This window comes from Ovis aries, chromosome 22, assembly GCF_016772045.2.
Source record: "Ovis aries strain OAR_USU_Benz2616 breed Rambouillet chromosome 22, ARS-UI_Ramb_v3.0, whole genome shotgun sequence".
Taxonomy (NCBI): domain Eukaryota; kingdom Metazoa; phylum Chordata; class Mammalia; order Artiodactyla; family Bovidae; genus Ovis; species Ovis aries.
The window spans coordinates 17,937,590-17,960,411 of NC_056075.1; the positions used below are offsets into that span (position 1 = coordinate 17,937,590).

General features: G+C 40.3%; 1 long non-coding RNA gene across 2 annotated transcripts in view; it reads right to left on the reverse strand.

The window, feature by feature from the left end:
• Positions 1 to 213: 213 nt before the first annotated feature.
• Positions 214 to 22,822, reverse strand: part of LOC132658451 (uncharacterized) — a 31,790-nt gene continuing 9,181 nt past the window's right edge. Inside the window, exons 3-4 of one of the 2 annotated variants that reach the window (XR_009598111.1) lie at positions 19,400 to 20,132; positions 214 to 3,598 (exon numbers count right to left, since the gene is read on the reverse strand). This is a non-coding gene — a long non-coding RNA (uncharacterized LOC132658451). Of the gene's footprint in view, positions 3,599 to 18,098; positions 20,133 to 22,822 lie in introns of those variants that run through there. The other variant, XR_009598110.1, reaches the window with a different exon arrangement.

Consider the following 22,822-nt stretch of genomic DNA (forward strand, 5'->3'; position numbering starts at 1 on the left):
GGTTCCTATCAGGTAGCCAAGCCTTCAAGAGACAGCAATTCCTATCAGAACCCAAAGATACGTCTTGGGCAAATTAACCAGGAAAGAAAAACAAAGTAGCAATAAAAGATGAGAATTAGAGAATCATAGCCAGACATAGAGTTCTTAAGTCTTGGTGATCATTTTCATCTATGACTAGGAAAATCCCATGGATGGAGGAGCCTGGTGGGCTGCAGCCCATGCTAAGGGTCGGACACGACTGAGCGACTTCCCTTTCACTTTTCACTTTCATGCATTGGAGAAGGAAATGGCAACCCACTCCAGGGTTCTTGCCTGGAGAATCCCAGGGACAGGGGAGCCTGGTGGGCTGCGGTCTATGGGGTCGCACAGAGTCGGACACGACTGAAGTGACTTAGCAGCAGACTTTAATTGATCTACCATCAGACAAACAGCACTGTAAAATAGTTTCTTTTCTTGGATTTGTGAGATTATGCTGTTATTTGCATTATTTACATAGTGAAGATTCTTCTTCAAAACACTCTCACTTTGTCTCAGGGACAATCAAAGGAAACAGGTTTCTCTGGCCCACCCTTCAACATTTTTGAATGAAAAGGACAATGTGTTCCTCTGGCACGATATGGTTCTCAACTTCTATGACTTTAAGGATCTACTGTATTTATAAACCTTGTCCCCCCAAATATATATATGCTCAGAATAATTACATATACTCTTGGCAAGCATACCCCTAAAGTCCATTCATGAATCTCCTAGGGGTTCATAGACCCCAGAGTTAAGAACTCCTGATCTAATGACAGCTTTGGAAGTTGATCCAAGGGGATTTCCCGGTGAGAAGCAGGAGTGACCCAACTTCTGGATTATCCCCTTTCCTTCCCATTACCCAGTCCCACTACGTACCCTCTCCTCACCCTTGGTCCATTGTTTCCTGGTCTAGAGAGCACCGGGCCTCATTTACCTTTCTATTCCCCTCCCCTAAAACCTCTGAAGCTTTCTGCCTTCCTCCTTCAGACTTCCATTCTAGTCTCCACCTCTGGCCAAGATTGGGAGGTATGGAATAAAAAGAATTTATTTATTTAAAAAATATACAACATGGATGAACCTTGAAGACATCAAGTGAAATAAGCCAGAAGCAAAAGGACAAATGTTGTATGGTTTCACTTGTATGGGGTACCTAGAATAGTCAAGTTCATAGAGGCAGAAAATATAATGGTAGTTATTCGGGACTGGGGAAGGGAAGAATAGGAAGTTATATTATAATGTGTTTAGAGTTTCATCTTGGGATCATGCAAAATTTGTGGAGATGAATAGAGGTGATGATGTTCAAGCTGGTTTTAGAAAAGACAGAGGAACCAGAGATCAAATTGCCAACATCCGCTGGATCATGGAAAAAGCAAGAGAATTCCAGAAAAACATCTATTTCTACTTTATTGACTATGCCAAAGCCTTTGACTGTGCCGATCACAATAAATTGTGGAAAATTCTGAGAGAGATGGGAATACCAGACCACCCGACCTGCCTCTTGAGAAACCTGTATGTAGGCCAGGAAGCAACAGTTAGAACTGGACATGGAACAACAGACTGGTTCCAAATAGGAAAAGGAGTGCGTCAAGGCTGTATATTGTGACCCTGCTTATTTAACTTCTATACATAGTACATCATGAGAAATGCTGGACTGGAAGAAACACAAGCTGGAATCAAGATTGCCGGGAGAAATATCAATCACCTCAGAGATGCAGATGACATCACCCTTATGGCAGAAAGTGAAGAGGAACTAAAAGCCTCTTGATGAAAGTAAAAGAGGAGAATGAAAAAGTTGGCTTAAAGTTCAACATTCAGAAAATGAAGATCATGGCATCCGGTTCCATCACTTCATGGGAAATAGATGGGGAAACAGTGGAAACAGTGTCAGACTTTATTTTTTTGGGCTCCAAAATCACTGCAGATGGTGACTGCAGCCATGAAATTAAAAGATGCTTACTCCTTGGAAGAAAAGTTATGACCAACCTAGACAGCATATTCAAAAGCAGAGACATTACTTTGCCGACTAAGGTCTGTCTAGTCAAGGCTATGGTTTTTCCAGTGGTCATGTATGGATGTGAGAGTTGGACTGTGAAGAAGGCTGAGCGCCGAAGAATTGATGCTTTTGAACTGTGGTGTTGAAGAAGACTCTTGAGAGTGCCTTCGACTGCAAGATCCAACCAGTCCATTCTGAAGGAGATCAGCCCTGGGAGTTCTTTGGAAGGAATGATGCTAAAGCTGAAACTCCAGTACTTTGGCCACCTCATGCGAAGAGTTGACTCATTGGAAAAGACTTTGATGCTGGGAGGGATTAGGGGCAGGAGGAGAAGGGGACAACAGAGGATGAGATGGCTGGATGGCATCACTGACTCGATGGACGTGAGTCTGAGTGAACTCCGGGAGATGGTGATGAACAGGGAGGCCTGGCGTGCTGCGATTCATGGGGTCGCAAAGAGTCGGACACGACTGAGCGACTGAACTGAACTGAACCGATGAGCACTCAATAATGTGAATACACTTAATGCTATTGAACAGTATGCTTAAAAGCTGTTCAAATGGTAAATTTTATGTTATGTATATTTTACCATAATAAATAAAAATGGTGCACATTTACTAAAACAGTCTTCTGTTAGTGTGATAGGTGTTTGATTAAAGAGGTAAATAGGGGAACAAGATAAGACATGCAAGCTCAAAGAGCTCATAGTCTAACTGGAAGATAATCCATATATCAGAAGATTGAAATAATGCTTTGCTGCTCACTACAGATTGGAAGAACTGTCCCTGACACTTTCTTATTTCAGGTCTCTGAGATTGGCAAGGGCAGGACTATCCCCAGCCCTCCCTCACCGCATCTTTACCCTTCTTCTAGTCCAAGATCGATAACTGATAGGATAGCCAACTAAGTTCAACTTTATAAATGACTGGTGAAAAATTTTTTTTCAGATATTTACATTTCTGAGCAAAAGTGAATGGATGAGCAGCAATAACCTGAGATTTCCTACTGCTACCCCAAATTTCCTTATTGAAAAGACCCTGATGCTGGGAAAGATTGAAGGCAGGAGGAGAAGGGGACAACAGAGGATGAGATGGCTGGATGGCATCACTGACTCAATTGTGCAAGGTCCGGGAGATGCTGAAGGACAGGGAAGCCTGGCATGCTGTAGTCCACGTGGTTGCAAAGAGTGGGACATGACTGAGCGGCTGAACAACAACAGAACTTTGAGCCAAGCCTGTTGACTTTTACGGAGTCTGAAAGATGCTTTTCAATAACTTGTTTAACAAGTTGTGATTGTTTGGACTGCATCAGCTCTTGAAATTCCTTGGGATGTAAAATATATAAATATATATCTTTTCCAACTCAGTCTTTATTGACCCTTTCACCTTGGTATCACCAGTGCTTCAGATGGAAGGGGAGTGTCCCTTCTGCATGTCATGAACCCTAGAGCATCCCTCTCAGAGAGAGAATAAATCCAGTTACAGAACCTATATGGCAGCTGGGAGGGGTGGAAAAGGAGCACAGTAGTAAGCACAGAGACCGAGGTGGATGCTGGAGAAAGTTCTTCAGCAGCAGGGCAAGGTGGTCCTGAAGAGAGAAAGCACAAAATTGTAGTCAGCTAATGTCCTAGAGCCAGTTGCTCAGCCACTCACAGATTGAACTTTTTTATATCTAAAATGAAAGTCTTAACAACACCTACTCAATGGTCTGTCAAGAGCGTCAAATAAAAATCTGTATATGAAAGTTCTTTGTAAAGTGCAAAAAACTACTTTAAGATTAGCTGGGTGTTTACTTATATGTGCTTTTGTATGTACATATTTCATGAGAGTAATGGGATTTCAGATGATCTTTGTACAATGGGTAGGAGATAAATTGCCAGAGAAGAGATGAGTCAGTATGTGGGGGAAAATGGTAATGCTATGATAAAGACCAATTAACCCAAAGGAAATACAATTAAAAGAGTAATATGAGAGGCACTCTTTCCAAAATAATGATACCTACTATTAATATTATCATTACCTACTGCTTCAAAAATCCTTCCTAATGCAGTAAGATATGAAATAGAAATGAGAGGAATGAACAACAAAAGGAGGAAACAAAAATTATTATTTGTAGGAACTTCCCTAGTTGTCCAGTGGCTAAGACTCCATGCTCCCAATGCAAGGGGGGCCCAGGTTCAGTCCCTGGTCAGAGAACTAGATCCCATGGGCCACAGTTAAGAGTTCTCATGCCAAAACAAAGAACTGGTACAGCCAAATAAATAAGTTAAAATAAATATATATTAGAAAAGAATGTAGTATTTTTTTTTTAAATCATTATTTGTAAATGAAGAAGTTTCAGTGCTAGAAAACTAAAAAGAATTGATCAAGAGTTTTGAAATCAAGAAATGTGTTAGCTAAAATAACTAGAAAGAAATTAATCTGTAAAGAAGCAATAGGGAATCCCCTGGCAGTGCAGTCCACTCTGCACTTTCACTTCCAAGGGTGCCGGTAGGGCACAGTTTCAGTGCCTAATCCAGGAACTAAGATCCTGTATCCTGTGGCAAAAAAAAAAAAAAAAAAAAAAGGTAGTAGCATTTCTCTAACCAGCTGGAAAAGATTAGTGAAATTATTTTCCAAGCCAGGTCTTTTCATTGTCCTGTCCTTTCTTCCCACCCCATTGCCACTACCCTGAGGACAATCTCATGCATTACATATATTCACGTTAATTAGGATCAATGAAATTAAAAATTTATCCTGAAGATTCTGTGTTAACGATGTGGGTGGATCAGGATTCTCTAATAAGACAAGTGTTTAAGAGAGGCCCTTCATGTAATGCTTTTGTTGTTTTTATTAAGGTTTATCTCCCTTTCAGTTTCTCTTAGGTCTTGCTTTCCTTTCGTCCCTCCAATAACTGTTTGCTGTGAAATATAACTTGTAGACGTTTGTGATAAGCTGGCCATAAATGCCAGTGTCTGTCTGAACATGGAAGAGAGTGGTTATTCCTCTCTTGTCTCCACCCATTTATCATCTAGACAAAGGCTGTGGGGAGGGTTAGCAGACTTATATACTCACAGCTTCCCTCAGCCAGAACATTCCTCTCCCAATCTATCTGCCTTGTCCACCAACACCTGCTGAGGATTTTATGGCCACAATCTGACTGCCTGCAGCACTCTGCAGTTAGATGGGTGAGCACGCTCAAGTACTTGGTCTGAAGAAATTTACCCTCTCTGGCCCCAAGGGGACTTTGGCCCTGATTTTAGTTCAAAGTTGAAGAATGTTGAAGGGGCTAGGCTGTGACTGGGAGGGCTGAGTAGCTAGAACAGAATGTAGAAGAGGGTGAAAAATGCCCATTTCTTCATTGCTACCTGGGTCTTCTTCCTGGGCTGAGTTTGGTACCAGGAAAGGTACATGGATCTCATTGAGGGTTTAGTGAGGAACATGAGTCCTCTTTCTTAGCTTAGCCTTTGTACTCTGATGCTGAGCTCTGTGAGACCAGGCAACGGAGTGAGAAGGGAATGTTACCAGACTTGCTGCTAAAACTATGTCACTAGTATTAACTAAAATCCCAATTAGACTTCACTAGTCTCTTCCAACTAATGTCCTTTTTCTGTTTCAGCATCCAATCCAGGATAGCACATTGCATTTAGGGCTAACATGCTTTTGACTACTGTATAAACATTCTTAAATGACCATTTCTAGCTCCATTCCTGTACTTTCTCCTAAGACTTTCTATCAAACATAGAGGACCCAAAATGCTAAAATGGTCAAGTTTAATAGAACTGTCTCAGAATTTCTCATAAACATTTCTTGAAGTGAAATTTCCAGAACATAAGTGTAACAAGAGGTTATTTTAAAGAAAAGAAGGTTTCTATAGTCAAATGAGTTAAAGAAATGCTAAATGCCAGTTCCCTTCTTGAAGAGGCAAAATTTCTATCAACATGCTAAAATCTCTGCAAAGTCCTGCAACAAGTAAACCAATTTTATCTGATTTGACAGAACTTTTCTCAAATTTCAGTCATTTGTGTACCACCTTCACAGTCTTTGCCATACCTACAATTTATACTATTATTAATTTATTCTTTTTCTTTAAATCCACTCACATTTTAAAAGGAACATTCTAAAGCACTTCTATATCATTATTACAAGTGGAAAATTAGGATCATTTGCCAAAATTAATTAGAAAAAAGAATGTTAATTTCAACCAAGTGAAAGTGAAAGTGAAATTAGCTCCGTTGTGTCCAACTCTTTGTGACCTCATGGAGTTCCAGAGGAGTCCTTCTGTCCATGGAGTTCTCCAGGCAAGAATACTGGAGTAGGTTGCCATTCCCTTCTCCAGGGAATCTTTCTGACCCAGGGATGGAACTCAGGTCTATTGCATTGCAGGCAGGTTCTTTACCATCTGATCCACCAGGGAAGCCTCCTGAAGTCAACTCATCCAACTCCAGTGGTTCACAGGACAGTTTGGAAAGTACTGGTTAACAGAACTGCTTTTTCCCTATCCCCTGTTAACATCCTAGGGAGATACTTTGGGAAATTATGATCTAGTTGTTCTATCTCCAAGACCCAGAAGATCAGAAAACACGCACAGGAAGCTAGTGGTAAAGCCCAAATTAAAACTGAAGGCCCCTACATCCCTCCAGTGGTCCCCTCACAACCCTACTCAGCCTCTGAGTTTCAGGTATTTCCTGGGCATGGCCAAAAGAGGTTCCTTGGGGGTCAAGGTAACAAAAGAAATTCTGATTCTATGTGATCAGGTTGTGATCACACACTTGGGGTTTTAAACAGATTCCCAAACCCAGGTCTAAAGGCTCCCTGTTTTCCTCCAAATTTCCTACAGGGAGAGAACTTGGATCTGATTCTTTGTCAAAGTAAGCAGGTACAAAGTGTTTTCTGATTCCCGACTACACCCAACCAATTCTCATTCACAGACCAGGTACCTGCACTTTGAACAGTTCTTCCTAAAGTCATGTTATTTTAAAATTTAATTGTGTTTGAGCAAAAGGGTGTGGCAAGAGGGGAAGCTACTGTTAATCAGTAACAGAGAGTGGCAGACAAACAAGGTGCTTTCGGCTGGGCCAGGCACTGTTTGGTCCTCAGTTCTTCCTAAAGTGGCCCCTGAAATGTGAGTTCAAGTCAGAGTGTTCTCAGCTGTCTTCTCATCCCAAGGGGCTAGACCACAGGTGCTCCTCTCTCCTTCTCCGCTTGGCCAGTTGCTCAATGCTATGAGTGGATTTGACAATTAATGCTCACTAATCCTACCCCAGCTGGTTTGCAACATTCAGACCAGACATGAGTGCCATTGGACTTGATAGCCTTTTCTCATTCATAATATTAGACACCTAAACTAATCCAGTCTGTGCTGCATAATGAGTGATAATAGGTAAGTGTTGCTCTTAGCCCTTACCCTTACAGAGCTCTTGTTTCTGTGTTAGCTACTCCTGGTACATTATCCCACTTTCCCAACTGGTGCTAGTGGTGAAGAACCCTTGCCAATGTAGGAAACATAAGTGACGTGGGTTTAATCCCTGGGTTGGGAAGATCCCCTGGAAAAGGATATGGCAACCCATTCCAGTATTCTGGACTGGAGAATCCCAAGGTCAGAGGAGCCTGGTGGGCTACAGTCCAAAGGATTGCAAAGAGTGAGACATGACTGAAGCAACTTAGCATGCAAGTACATTATTCCAATTAATCCTAGGATAATTCTGTAAGGAAGATATTCTTTTTCCCATTTTAAGATTAAATAAACTAGGGCTTAGACAACTTAAATACCTTTCCAAATTTTCTGTAGTTAACACATGTCAGATATGAGATTTGAGCCCAGGCATATACTTAACAGCAGAGCATATACTCTTAGCCCTTACCCTCTCATGCCTTGGGAGAAGGGATGGTTTTTATCCTCAAGGAATCACATATTTATGATAGCTATTTTGAAGTCTTTTAAAAATCTCTGCCATCTCTGGATATGTTTCTATTTTTTGTCTGTCTCTCTTAAGGGTTTATCATATTCTCCTCTTTCTCATAACATGCAGAGTTTATCGAATGTTGTACATTAGGGATGTTACATTGTAGAGCAGCTGAATATTGTTGTCTCCCTTTAAAAAAATGTACTTTATTTTTTTTTCCTGAAAATAAGTTAATTTACTTGGGATTAGCTTGATTTGATCACAACTTTGTTTTTTACCCTTTTAGAGACAGTCTAGAATTCCTTTATCCTACAGGTGAAAAAGCCCTGTGCATAAGGCATGTGTTTAGAAATCCAATCTTAAGGCCAGAGTTTACATTCAAGTCTCTCTACTTTCTCTGATCAGAACTCTAATTACTCTCCCAGCATGCTGCGACTCCAGGGATCTTTGTTCTCACCACCCACTGGTAGCTGTTTTCTTGCAGGCCTTGAGGATGCTTTCCTGTGTACATGCAGTTTAGCATTCAAACGAAGACTCGATTTCCAATAAGGGAATCCTTTTGCATAGTTTTGAACTACCTTTTAAATGCAGATCTCTCCTGCCTTCCACTTGCCTCACAAATTATAGCCGCTACAATGGTCTGGAATTCTGATCCCTGCCTCCTCAGCTCTGCAAAATCTCTGTGCTCTGTTTGGCTCTGCTTTGGCTCTGCTTCCCCGCACCACAGTTTGAAAAGTGTGCCCAGACTGAAAGTTGGGTTGAATATGGCTCCCACTTCATGTATTTCTGTTTTCTTGAAAGTCACACATAAGCACTGCTTGTTGTTCAGTACCTAAAAACAGTTGTTTCCGGTATTTTGACAATTTGATAGTTGTATATGGTGGGAGAGTAAGTCTAATATCTGTTGCTCCATTATAGTCTGACCTGGAAAACTTGAACATTCCTGTTTTTTTTTTTCAATCTGACTATCTCTGAATTTTAACTGGAATTTTAGTCTGATTACATTTATTGCACTTATTGATAGTTCTATTTTTTTTTTTCTATTGTCTACCTTTTGGTTGAATATGTTTTATTTTTTCAATTATTTTCTTTCCTCAGTTTTTTCCTTTAAAAATCATGAAAGTAGTTTTGTTTGCATTTTTAAAATTTCTAGTTTTTAAGGTCCACATTTTATTTCCATTCTTTTACTAGTTATTCTCGAAAAGTCTAACATTTCTACCTTCTTACATAATAATTCTATAGTTCATATCTGCTCCTCTGCTGAACAGTACAAAGTCTTTAGAAGACCTCCAAATGCTCCACTCTTATTTCATAATTGTTTTCCACTATTTTCACCAAGTCCTTTAAAAAACACATAAATTGTGTAACAGCTTAACTTCATATAAATGATGTTTATTTAGGTTTCCCTGGTGGCTCAGACGGTAAGGAATCTGCCTGCAATGCCGGAGACCTGGGTTTGATCCTTGAGTTGGGAAGATCCCCTGAAAAAGGGAATGGCAGCCCACTCAGGTATTCTTGCCTGGAAATCCCACAGCCTGGTGGGCTACAGTCCATGGGGTCGAAAGGAGTCAGACACGGCTGAGCAACTAACACTTTCACTTTTCACTTGCTCACTGTTACCCTTTCGATCTCAGGTCTTTGTTCTGAGACAATCTTTCTTCTTCCTGAAGTCATTTTTTAGAAGTTCTTTTGGTGAAGGTCCACTGGGGCAGATTCCCTCAGATAACAATCTCAAGATAGTGTACTCTGCCCTCATACTGAAGGCACTTAAAGAAATTTGACTGAGTCAGTTTGAAGGCATAATCGGTTTCATTAGATGATTCATGAATTAAGCAGCATCCCATTCAGCATGTAGAAAAGCATTGTTAGGAGATATACAAAATGGAAGGTTTTCAGAGACTGAAAGAGGTGGGACAAGGATTTAAAAGAGTGGATTATTTCAGACAAGGTTATGGGGAGGCAGGAGGTCTTAGGCAGATTACCTCCTTAGTGCTGACCAGGAAATTCCATACTGCTTGGTTTAAAAGGCTGCTCTGGGAGAGGGTGAAACTACAATTAGAATAGGTCATAAGTCTTAATCTATACACTGAGCACATCATGAGAAATTCGAGGCTGAATTGAGTTACAAGCTGGAATCAAGATAGGCAGGAGAAACATCAACAACCTTAGATATTCTAATGATACCACCCTCATGGCAGAAAGCAAAGAGGAACTAAAGAGCCTCTTGATGAGGGTGAAGGAGAGTGAAAAGAGCCAGCTTAAAATTAAATATTAAAAAAAAAAAACCAAAAACTAAGATCATGGCATCCAGCCCCATTACTTCATGGCAAATAGAGGGGAAAAGGTAGAAGTAGTGATAGGTTTCCTCTTCTTGGGCTCTAAAGTCACTGCAGATGGTGACTGCAGCCATGAAATCAGAAGACGTTGGCTTCTTGGCAGGAAAGCTATGATAAACCTAGACAGTGTTTTTAAAAGCAGAGACATTACTCTGCCAACAAAGGTCCGTAAGCCAAGGCAATGGTCTTCCTCGTGGTCACATAGAGTTGTGAGATCTAGACTGTAAAGAAGGCGGAGTGCAGAAAAATTGATGCCTTTGAACTGTGGTGCTGGACACGACTCCTGAGAGGCCCTTGGACAGCAAGGAGATCAAACCAGTCAATCTTAAGGGAAATCAATCCTGAACACTCATTAGAAGGACTGATGCTGAAGCTGAAACTCCAGTATTTTGATTATCTGATGTGAACAGCTGACTTATTGGAAAAGCCCCTGATGCTGGGAAGGATTGAGGGCAGAAGGAGAAGAGGGTGTCAGAGGATGAGATGGCTGGATGGCATCATCGAGGCAATGGACATGACATTGGGCAAACTTCAAGAGATGGTGAGAGACAGAGAGGCCTGGCATGCTGCAGTTCACAGGGTCACAAAGAGTCAGATATGACTGGGAAACTGAACAACATTAAGTCTTGAGGTTTAGCACAAGTGACTCTATTTTGGGCTTGTAGTTTCTTTTGTTGAGCATAATTTTGAATGGACAGTTAATTCTAGGTTGACAATTATGTTCTTTCAGCACACTGAAGATATTACCAAAAAATGTTTTCTAACTGGAGTTGTGAAATCTGCAGTCAGTCAAATTATCATTTATAGATAATTTTTTTCTCTTAAGCTATTTTTAAATATTTTAACCTTTGTGTTCCAGAGTTTTACATAAAGTGTCTAGGTCCAGATTTCTTTATATCAAGCCTGCTATAAATCATGTTTTGGATATTTATGGATTTACAGCCTTCATCAGAATTGAAAAATTATCCATAAACTCATCAAATATTTATTTCTATTCTCATTAATTTATCTCTTAAAAATCCATAAATTATTATTTTATTTTCTTTGTCTCCCAATCACACTTTAATAATTTCCATCTCCTTGTTTTCCTGTATTACCTTCTGGGTAATTTATTTAGATCCAACTTTCACTATATTTTTTTCATCCATGTCTAAGCTGCTATTTAATCCATGGCTTTCTGAAGTTTTAAAATGTCAACAATTATATTTTTTATTTTCAAATATATTATTTATTTTTATTTCATAAATTCCCAGTCTCTTGTTTCTTGATCAGTTTTGTGATTTCATTTTAAACTTTCTTCCAAAATACAAAGTTATTTTATACTTTGCTTTTATAATTCCAATATTTGAAGACCATGGAGGTCCAAATCTTTTGTGTGTTTTTTTTTTTTCTGGGTCATGATCATAGTAGCTTTTTTTCTCTTATGTTTATTAATCTCTGATTGTCTGATCATATGTATTTATCTTTGGGGATCCTACAGGCCTAAACTGGGAATTTTTTGATGCTTCTACTACAAGCAAACAGGACCTACTGAAACAATTTACCTCAGATTGAGACTTGAACCCATACACTGAATTGAACCCAGCCAAAACCCTTGCTACCTGGTTTCAGGACCTAATGAAATTTGGGTTCTTAATATCTCATTGTATAAATAATTCAATGAGAGACAAAGTGATAGGTAAGAAATGGGTTTATTCAAATTCAGAGTGTGGGCCATTGCAGAGGGTGAATCTGGTGACCCTGAAATGTGGCATGGTTATAAACTAATGAGCAAGAGGATTATTTCAACTATTTTGAGAAAGGGATGGAGATTTCCAGGAATTGGGCCACCACCCACCCCTTGGTCTTTTGACAGTGCCTTGGAATTGTCATGGTGCCTCTGGTGTGTCATTCAGCTTGCTGATTGAGGATCAAGGTCTAGTTGAAGCTGACTTGTCTGCCACCTTGGACCCAGTTGATTCTAACTGGCTTATGTTGTGTCCTTGGGCTATGTCATTCTTTCAAAAGTCGTGCCCTTCCCCTTTCCCTGCTGTTACACTACCATCCTAGGATAGCACTTAAGCTTTTTTTTTCTTATTTAAGAATGTCAGTTTCAAGAAGCGTATTTGGAACTAGTCCAGGTTTGGTCTCTGATCAGTTGACATAGTGATACATCATATATATGTGTGTGTGTGAAAGCGTTGTTTGCTCATTCGTGTTTGACTCCTTGCAACCACATAGAGAATAGCCTGCTGCTGCTGCTAAGTCACTTCAGTTGTGTCCAACTCTGCCAGGCTCCTATGTCCATGGAATTCTCCAGGCAAGAATACTGGATTGGGTTGCCATTCCCTTCTCCAGAGGATCTTCCAGACTCAGGGATCATACCCGGGGCTCCTGCATTACAGGCAGATTCTTTATCATCTGAGGCTCCAGGGAAGTCATATATGTATGTATGGCAACCCACTCCAGTATTCTTGCTTGGGGAATCCCATGAGCAGAGGAGCCTGGCAGGCTACAGTCCATACAGTTGCAAAAAGTTGGACATGACTGAAGCAACTTAGCACAGAACAGAACACACACACACATATATATACACTTTACCAAGGATAAATGTACATATATATCAACATCAATCTCCTGGCAACTTGCTACTCACATTCCCGTTCTGGTTTTGAAACCCTGGAATAGATTGGGACTTGAACCCATGGTCTTTTAACTGAGATCACACACCTGGTCTCAGGACTGAATGAAGTTCAGGTTCTTGATGTCTCATTGCAAAAGAATTTAGTGAGAGACAAAGTGATAATCACCTTTATTGTCAACCTTGAAACTGTCATGGTGCAGTGGGTGTGCCATTTAGTTTGCTGATGTGTTACCATGAGCATATACTGAGACTCAAGGTCTAGAGGAAGTCCATGAAAAGCTTAATTTTTAGAAGCACATTATTTAAAAAAAGTTTTATTCTAATGTTTATATCCACTAGAACTTTTGTTATAGAAAATTTGAAGTTAGTGTTTATAGCTATGTTGACAATTGCTTGATTTATTTTCCAGATAAAGTTATGAGGTTGGGAAAGACTTTTGATTAAAAAAAAATCAAGTGATTAAAAAAAAATTAAGAAGTCTACTGGAAGTCAACTAGTCTGCCATTTTAGACCTGTTTGGTTCTAATCAATTTATGTCATGTCCTTGGGGTTCATCATTCTTTTGAAGGTTGTGCTCTGCCCCCTTCCCTCCTGTTAATGTTTCAGGTTACATTTTACTAGGGGTTGCTTGAAGACTTTCTTTATTTATTGAAAGTCCTGTAATACATTAAAAAAAATTAACATTAACCTCTTCCAGAATCTCTTTGCTTTGGAGTAACAGGTTTTTTATAATATCTACCTCCCATATTCACAGGGCTTCCCTGGTGGCTTGGTGAATAACAAATCCGCCTGCAATGCAGGAGACCTGGGTTTGATCCCTGGATTGGGAAGATCCCCTGGAGATGGAATTGGCAGCCCACTCCAGTATTCTTGCCTGGAAAATTCTATGGACAGAGGAGCCTGGTGGGCTACAATTCATGAGGTTGCAGAGAGTCGGATACAATTGAGTGACAAACACTTTTCCATAATGACAGAAGTCAAAGTCCTGAAAACTGCTTCTTTTTTTTTTTTTTTTTTTGGAAAAATTATGTGCCTTTGGGGATAGTAACAGTAAATAATGTAAAATATGCATCTGAACATTGATGGTATATAATCAACAGTAAAATCACAATAAACAAGGTAAAGTATGCATCTGAGTAATTTTTTTGTATACAAATTTGAAAAGAAAGCACAACACAGTATCCACCAGTAACAGGGGAGTGAAACTACAATGGGTAGGAGTTGAGGGCCTTGGAGGGAGTGCTGAATGACCCTGAGGATCTATAGATATTTTAACCCTGGAGATATTTACTGATTATAGCTGTAGGCTAAGCATCCAGGAATTGATGCTTTTGAACTGTGGTGTTGGAGAAGACTCCTGAGAGTCCCTTGGACTGCAAGGAGATCAAACCAGTCAATCCTAAAGAAAATCAGTCCTGAATATTCATTGGAAGGACTGATGCTGTAGCTGAAGCACCAATACTTTGGCCACCTGATGCGAAAACCTGACTCATTGGAAAAGACCCTGATTCTGGGAAAGACTGAAGGCAGGAGGAGAAGGGGATGACAGACGATGAGATAATTGGATGGCATCACCGATTCAACGGATATGAGTTTGAGCAAGCTCTGAGAGTTGGTGATGGACAGGGAAATCTGAGGTGCTGCAGTCCACGGGGTTGTAAAGAGCTGGACAGGACTGAACGACTGAACTGAACAGAAGCATCTAGGGTTGGCCCTGGGGCAGAAGGTCCTAGGGCAGGGAACAAGTAAACCAGCAGAGACATAGGTATATATGTGGGGCCTAAGGAGACAACCCTTCGCAGATCACTGCCTTCTCGTGGCAAAGGGCCTGCATAAGTCAATGAAGCTATGAGCAATGCCGTGCAGGGCCACTCAAGACAGATGGGTCATAGCAGAGAGTTCTGACAAAACATGATCCACTGGAGGAAGGAATGGCAAACCACCCCGGTACACTTGCTGTGAGAACGTCATGAACTGTATGAAAGGCCAAACAGATATGACACCAAAAGATGAGGCTCCCAGGTCTGAAGGTCTTCCCAATGGCCACAATGGCTGTGAGAGTTGGACCGTAAAGAAGGCAGAACACCAAAGAATTGTTGCCCTCAACTGTGGTGCTGGAGAAGACTCCTGAAAGTCCCTTGGACAGCAAGGAGATCAAACCAGTCAATCTTAAGGGATATCTACCCTGAATATTTGAGGGAAGGACTAATGCTAAAGCTGAAACCCCACTATTTTGGTCATTTGATGCCAACAGATAACTGATTGGAGAAGTCCCTGATGTTGAGAAGGATTGACGGCAGAAGGAGAAGAGGGCATCAGAGGATGAGATGGCTGGATGGCATTACTGATGCAATGAACATGAACTTGGGCAAACTCCAGGAGATGGTGAGGGACAGGGAGGACTGGTGTGCTGCAGTTCATAGGATCATAAAGAGTTGGACATGACTGGGCGAGTGAACAAGAACAAAGGAGACAAACTGGATATTTCAGGAGTCAAATGGAGATATCTAGTCTCCACATCCCCTTAAGATATGTGCCAAATTTTAAAGTTGCTTGGTGTAGGACACTGAATACCAGAAGCTGAAAATCTTCTAGTGCTTAGCAGCTCAGTCATGTTTGACTCTTTGAAACCCCATGGACTGTAGTCTGCCAGGCTCCTCTGTCCATGGGGATTTTCCAGGCAAGAGTACTGGAGTGGGCTGCCAAGCCTTCCTCAAAACCTTTTAGGTCAGAACTTAATCTGTAGAAAACCTCAGAGAAAACAAACTCTTGTTTCTCATTAAAGCTCTGGAAGGTCTTCCCTAGGAAAGAATAAATCAAAGATAGGCTGAGTCTAAGTAAAACTGTAATCTATTTTCACTGTACCCTCCCTACTTTCAACACTCAGTCCCAGACTGAAATGAGATGATCAGCCACCTCCTCTATGAGACCAACAAATGAAAGGATGAATTCTCTATAATGCAAGATAACGTCATTAGAGCACAATAGGGTCATGGTCCTTTATAAACAATATCTAGCAATGATTTCTGGTCATGTGCAAACCAAAACCATAAGACACGTGGATAAATCATAATTATAACTAAAGACTTCAATACTCTTTCAAGGTATCTCCTTCTTAATTCAATAACTGCTGCTGTTCAGTGGCTAAGTCTTGTTCAACTCTTTGAGACCCCATGGTGTCACTTTGCTACTATATGAAAGGAAAGTGAAAGTCACTCAGTCATGTCTGACTCTTTGTGACCCCATGGACTGTAGCCCGCCAGGCTCCTCTGTCCATAGAGTTTTCCTGGCAAGACTACTGAAGTGGCTTGCCATTCCCTTCTTGGGATCTTTCCAGCCCAGGGATCAAACCCAGGTCTCTTGCATTGCAGGCAGATTCTTTACTGTCTTAGCCACAAGGGAAGCTTGCTACTATCTAATTTCATTAAGTAGATTCAATAATTAAGTAAACAGAAAATAAGCAAAAATAGAGCAGACTTCAGCAACACTATGAAACTATTTGACTGCATCCATCCCAGCTTCAGAATATACCTTCTTCTCAGGAGCACACTGAACATTTACTGAGACTAAACATATTCTGGGCCATAAAACAAGTCTCAATAAAGTTAAAGGGATGAAATCACACAACATGTTCTTGGGCTACTATAGAATTAAGTTGGAAGTCAACAACAGAAAGTACAGACAAACTAATTTTTGGAAACCAAATAACACATTTGTAAACAACCCATTACATACGTCATTACATACACGACCAGTTCCTTTTGTTGAATATTAACTTGGTTCTATTTTTTTCTGCTAATATTGAATATATCAATTTTGCTCTTTTTGTCCACTGTCTTGCTTACGAGTCTTCAAATGGGCTCATATTTCTGCGCTTTTGAGCACCTTGTGAGGATACGGTGTTTTGGTGATACAGTTCAGTTCAGTCGCTCAGTTGTGTCTGACTCTTTGCGACCCCATGGATTTGGTGGTACAACACCTGCTAACTGGATATAGAAGATTTGTTTCACAATTCCTTTGTTTTGAAATTTATTTTGTTAAGTTTTGTTGCTGTTAATTATTTGGGGTTTCCCTATTGGTGTTACTGATTTAGATGGTTTTTAGCCAAGAGGTAGTCATACATTTCTTATATATGTACCTAGAAAACTTCTAGTGCCTTAAACTTTGAATATATTATACTATTGAATGAAAACCAAATATTAATTACTATAATATTACATCAAATTGAAATGAATAGGTTCAAACAAAGCTGAGTTTATTTTACTTAATATATCATAGTACGTGTTACTGCAATTTTGCAATTCTATTTTATATGCTTTGGTATTTTGTTAAAATCAACAAATTTATTTGTTTGAAACTTTCAGGTATTTGACAGTGATGAATCCTAATAAGTTAGACAATTTAAGCTCTAAAAAAACTTTAGAATACCTAATCCAACTTTCTTTTATAAATGCAGGAAACAAGGGCCAGAGATTTCAGTGACTGTTTAAGGTCATAAAGCAAATCAATTGCCAAAAGAGATATTCAACAAATTTTAAAGATATAATCATGTCTTTGATCCTCAAATTTCTGAATGGATTATAGATCAAAGAGCTGACCAGTAGAGTTTCCCAGAATTAATAGTGTCAGACAATATGAAAGAGCATTTGTGCAGCAACGTCTTTTTCTGTTTGGAACACCTAGAGTGTATTGGCATCGTTAATGCTGCTTCTAGGAGAATATCTGTCAAGAAGAAACTGACTGAGAGAATAAAAGCTTCAGAGAGATGTACAGAGTAATTTCTGAGAAGAGTTGTAAGGGGGAAATTTTTTGTGCTAAGGTGACATCAACTGCAAGCAACTTGTGGAAATTGTTTTCTTTTTTAAAAAATAAATGTGAGAAAAGGTTGAGATGTCATTCATCAATTTAGTGTACTTATTCTCTTTCTTCTGAATAGGAAATGTCATCCATCCCAAGAATAGATGAACTGTTCTTTGTTTTATGTTTCACTGTGCCTACACCACTTAAAGTCTTCCATAGTGTGTGCCTTGGAATTTGTTACTTCTTTCAGTTGATCTGAGGGAGAACTGTTACTGGGTCAATAAGACAATGCTTGAGAAGAAATTATAGATCTGTGTTTCAGGCAAAATAATAAGAGTCATAGCATATGCAACCATAGAAGTCATTCAGCATAACACAGGCTTTAGTGATAATAAATGTAAGTGCTCAAACTTTTGAAAAGGCATTTCAGGGAGGAATCCTAAATAAAAGCATAGTGACTGAAATTTATTTTTGAAAAAGAGTGAAAAGATGCTCAGCATCAGTCATTATCAAAGAAATGCAAATCAAAACCACAATGAGGTACCATTTCACACCAGTCAGAATGGCTGTGATCCAAAAATCTACAAGCAATAAATGCTGGAGAGGGTGTGGAGAAAAGGGAACTTCTTACACTGTTGGTGGGAATGCAAACTAGTACAGCCACTATGGAGAACAGTGCGGAGATTCCTTAAAAAATTGCAAATAGAACTACCTTATGACCCAGCAATCCCACTGCTGGGCATACACACCGAGGAAACCAGAATTGAAAGAGACACGTGCACCCCAATGTTCATCACAGCACTGTTTATAATAGCCAGGACATGGAAGCAACCTAGATGTCCATCAGCAGGTGAATGGATAAGAAAGCTGTGGTACATATACACAATGGAATATTACTCAGCCATTAAAAAGAATACATTTGAATCAGTTCTAATGAGGTGGATGAAACTGGAGCCGATTATACAGAGTGAAGTAAGCCAGAAAGAAAAACACCAATACAGTATACTAATGCATATATATGGAATTTAGAAAGATGGTAACGACAAGCCTGTATGTGAGACAGCACAAGAGACACAGATGTATAGAACAGTCTTTTGGACTCTGAGGGAGAGGGAGAGGGTGGGATGATTTGGGAGAATGGCACTGAAACATGTGTACTGTCATATAAGAAACGAATCGCCAGTCTAGGTTCATTGCAGGTTACAGGATGCTTGGGGCTGGTGCACGGGGATGACCCAGAGAGATGGTACTGGGAGGGTGGTGGGAGGGGGGTTCAGGATTGGGAACACGTGTACACCCATGGTGGATGCATGTTGATGTATGGCAAAACCAATACAGTATTGTAAAAGTAAAATAAAGTAAAATAAAAATAAATAAAATAAAATGTCATTAAAATTAAAAAAAGAAAAAGAGTGGAAATTGGTTAGCAGAATTATTAGATATATTCTAATGCTTTTGTCATTTTTTAAAAATAACTGCTATTAGTCAGCCCAAGAACTTTAACATTCTGATGACACAGAAATTCCATAAAATGATGTAAAAACTTCAGAGTTAGTGGATAAGTATTTGTTAAATGTCAATAGCGCAATGTTTAATTTATAGCAACTAGGTAAAAGGGAAGTTTGACAATTCTCTTTTAATACATACAAAAAGCCAGGCTAGCATTTCCCTTGATCTGTGATGTGCCACAGTGGAAAAAATAACAATGAAATTATTGAATCTCAAGTTTACATTGCTTCACCTACCTGTTTTGTGTGAATTTTGAGTAAGGTGGTTGTTGTTAAGTCACTAAGTCGTGTCCAATTCTTTGTGACCCATGAATGCCAGGCTTCCCTGTCCTTCACTATCTCCCGGAGTTTGCTCAAACTCGTGTCCGTTGAGTTTGTGATGCCACCCAGCCATCTCATCCTGTCACCCCCTTCTCCTCTTGCCCTTAATCTTTCCCAGTATCAGAATCTTTTCCAATGAGTCGGCTGTTCATATCAGTGGCCAAAGTATTGGAGTTTCAGCTTAGCATCAGTCCTTCCAATGAATATTCAGGGCTGATTTCCTTAAGGATGGACTGGTTTGATCTTGCTGTCCAAGGACTCTCCAGAGTCTTCTCCAGCACCACATTTTGAAAGCATCAATTCTTTGGTGTTTAGCTTTCTTTATGTTTCAGCTCTCTCATCAATGTTTTGTTTCCTGTTTCTAAATAAGATTAAAAAAAAAAAAAATACAGGGAACTGTAGTCAATAGGCTTCCCCGGTGGCTCAGAGGTTAAAGCGTCTGCCTCCAATTCGGGAGACCTGGGTTCGATCCGTGGGTCGGGAAGATCCCCTGGAGAAGGAAATGGCAAGCCACTCCAGTATTCTTGCCTGGAGAATCCCATGGACGGAGGAGCCTGGTAGGCTACAGTCCACAGGGTTGCAAAGAGTCGGACACGACTGAGCGACTTCACCTTCACCTTCACCTTGATAGTCAATATCTTGTAAAAACCTACAATGGAAAATAATTTAAAAAATAATACAAGTGTATATGTATAACTGAATCACCTTGCTGTACACCTGAATCATTGCAAGTCAACTATACTTCAGTAAAATATATTTATTTAAAAAATACTTAACTTGTAGAATTATTGTAAGTATTAAATGAAATAAGGCAGGTTAAGTGCTTAGCTCAGGACTTAGCTTAGGGTCCTCACTCAATAAATATAGAGGACTATTAGTCTTCTATCATTATTATAATAATGTAGCTCCTTTCATCATTCCACAAATTCATGTAAGTTACTCTGACTTTTTTCTCTTAAGTTGATAGGTACTTAAGATCTCTGCATTGTCTTTTTGCAGTAATAATTACTGTATTCCTACAAGGAACATGAGTAAGAGTCATTCACAATGAAAGTACTCTTTTTTTGGCCCCACCATGCAGCATTTGGGATCTTAGTTTCCCGACCAGAGACAGAACCCATGTCCCCTGCAGTGGAGGCAGAGTCTTAACCATTGGACTGCCAGGGAAGTCCCCTGCAGTCGAAGCACAAAGTCTTAACCACGAGACTCCCAGGGAAGTCTTGAAACTACTCTTTTTGATAATCTAGTTTCAATCACATTATGGGGCTTCCCTGGTGGCTCAGTGGTAAAGAATCCACCTGCAATGGAGGAGACACAGGAGGTGTGGATTTGGTCCATGGGTTGGGAAGATCCCTGGAGAAGGAAACATCAACCCACTCCAGTATTCTTGCCTAGAAAAACCCATGGATAGAGGAGCCTGGTGGATTACAGTGCTTGGGGTTGCAAAGAGTGGGACATGACTGACATGTGTACACACATCAATCATAACATATTATATCACACATCATATCATATCACACTCTTACAGGCCAGCGTTGAAGGACCATTCTTTAAGGAGTGAGCAGATATAAATTCTATGCCCAGCTCTATCTATCTGTTCTGCTTCCATCCTTGAAGTTGATTTAAATAAACTTCTAAAGACTCTGGCATCTGCATCTTCAGTTCAGTCGCTCAGTCGTGTCCGACTCTTTGCGACCCCATGAATTGCAGCATGCCAGGCCTCCCTGTCCATCACCAACTCCCAGAGTTCACTCAGACTCACATCCATCAAGTCAGTGATGCCATCCAGCCATCTCATCCTCGGTCGTCCCCTTCTCCTCCTGCCCCCAATCCCTCCCAGCATCAGAGTCTTTTCCAATGAGTCAGCTCTTCGCATGAGGTGGCCAAAGTACTGGAGTTTTAGCTTCAGCATCATTCCTTCCAAAGAAATCCCAGGGCTGATCTCCTTCAGAATGGACTGGTTGGATCTCCTTGCAGTCCAAGGGACTCTCAAGAGTCTTCTCCGACACCACAGTTCAAAAGCATCAATTCTTCAGCACTCAGCTTTCTTCACAGTCCAACTCTCACATCCATACATGACCACTGGAAAAACCATAGCCTTGACTAGACGGACCTTTGTTGGCAAAGTACTGTCTCTGCTTTTCAGTATGCTATCTAGGTTGTTCATAACTTTCCTTCCAATGAGTAGGCGTCTTTTAATTTCATGGCTGCAGTCACCATCTGTGGTGATTCTGGAGCCCAAAAAAATAAAGTCTGACACTGTTTCCACTGTTTCCCCATCTATTTCCCATGAAGTGATGGAACCAGATGCCAGGATCTTGATCTGAATGTTGAGCTTTAAGCCAACTTTTTCACTCTCCTCTTTCACTTTCATCAAGAGGCTTTTTAGTTCCTCTTCACTTTCTGCCATAAGGGTGGTGTCATCTGCATCTCTGAGGTGATTGGTATTTCTCCTGGCAATCTTGATTCCAGCTTGTGTTTCTTCCAGCCATGTGTTTCTCATGATGTACTCTGCATAGAAGTTAAATAAGCAGGGTGACAATATACAGCCTTGACGGACTCCTTTTCCTATTTGGAACCAGTGTGTTGTTGCATGTCCAGTTCTAACTGTTGCTTCCGGACCTGCATATAGGTTTCTCAAGAGACAGGTCAGGTGGTCTGGTATTCCCATCTCTTGAAGAGTTTTCCACAGTTTATTGTGATCCACACAGTCAAAGGCTTTGGCATAGTCAATAAAGCAGAAATAGATGTTTTTCTGGAAGTCTCTTTCTTTTTCCATGATCCAGCGGACATTGGCAATTTGATCTCTGGTTCCTATCCTTTCCTAAAACCAGCTTGAACATCTGGAAGTTCATGGTTCATGTATTGCTGAAGCCTGGCTTGGAGAATTTTGAGCATCACTTTACTAGCGTGTGAGATGAGTACAATTGTGCAGTAGTTTGAGCATTCTTTGGCATTGCCTTTCTTTGGGATGGGAATGAAAAGTGACCTTTTCCAGTCCTGTGGCCACTGCTGAGTTTTCCAAATTTGTTGGCATATTGAGTGCAGCACTTTCACAGCATCATCTTTCAGGATTTGAAGAAGCTCAACTGGGATTCCATCACCTCCACTAGCTTTGTTCGTAATGACGTTTTCTAAGGCCCACTTGACTTCACATTCCAGGATGTCTGGCTCTAGGTGAGTGATCACACCATCGTGATTATCTTGGTTGTGAAGATCTTTTTGTACAGTTCTTCTGTGTATTCTTGCCACCCCTTCTTAATATCTTCTGCTTCTGTTAGGTCCATACCATTTCTGTCCTTTATTGAGCCCATCTCTGCATGAAATGCATCTTCAGAC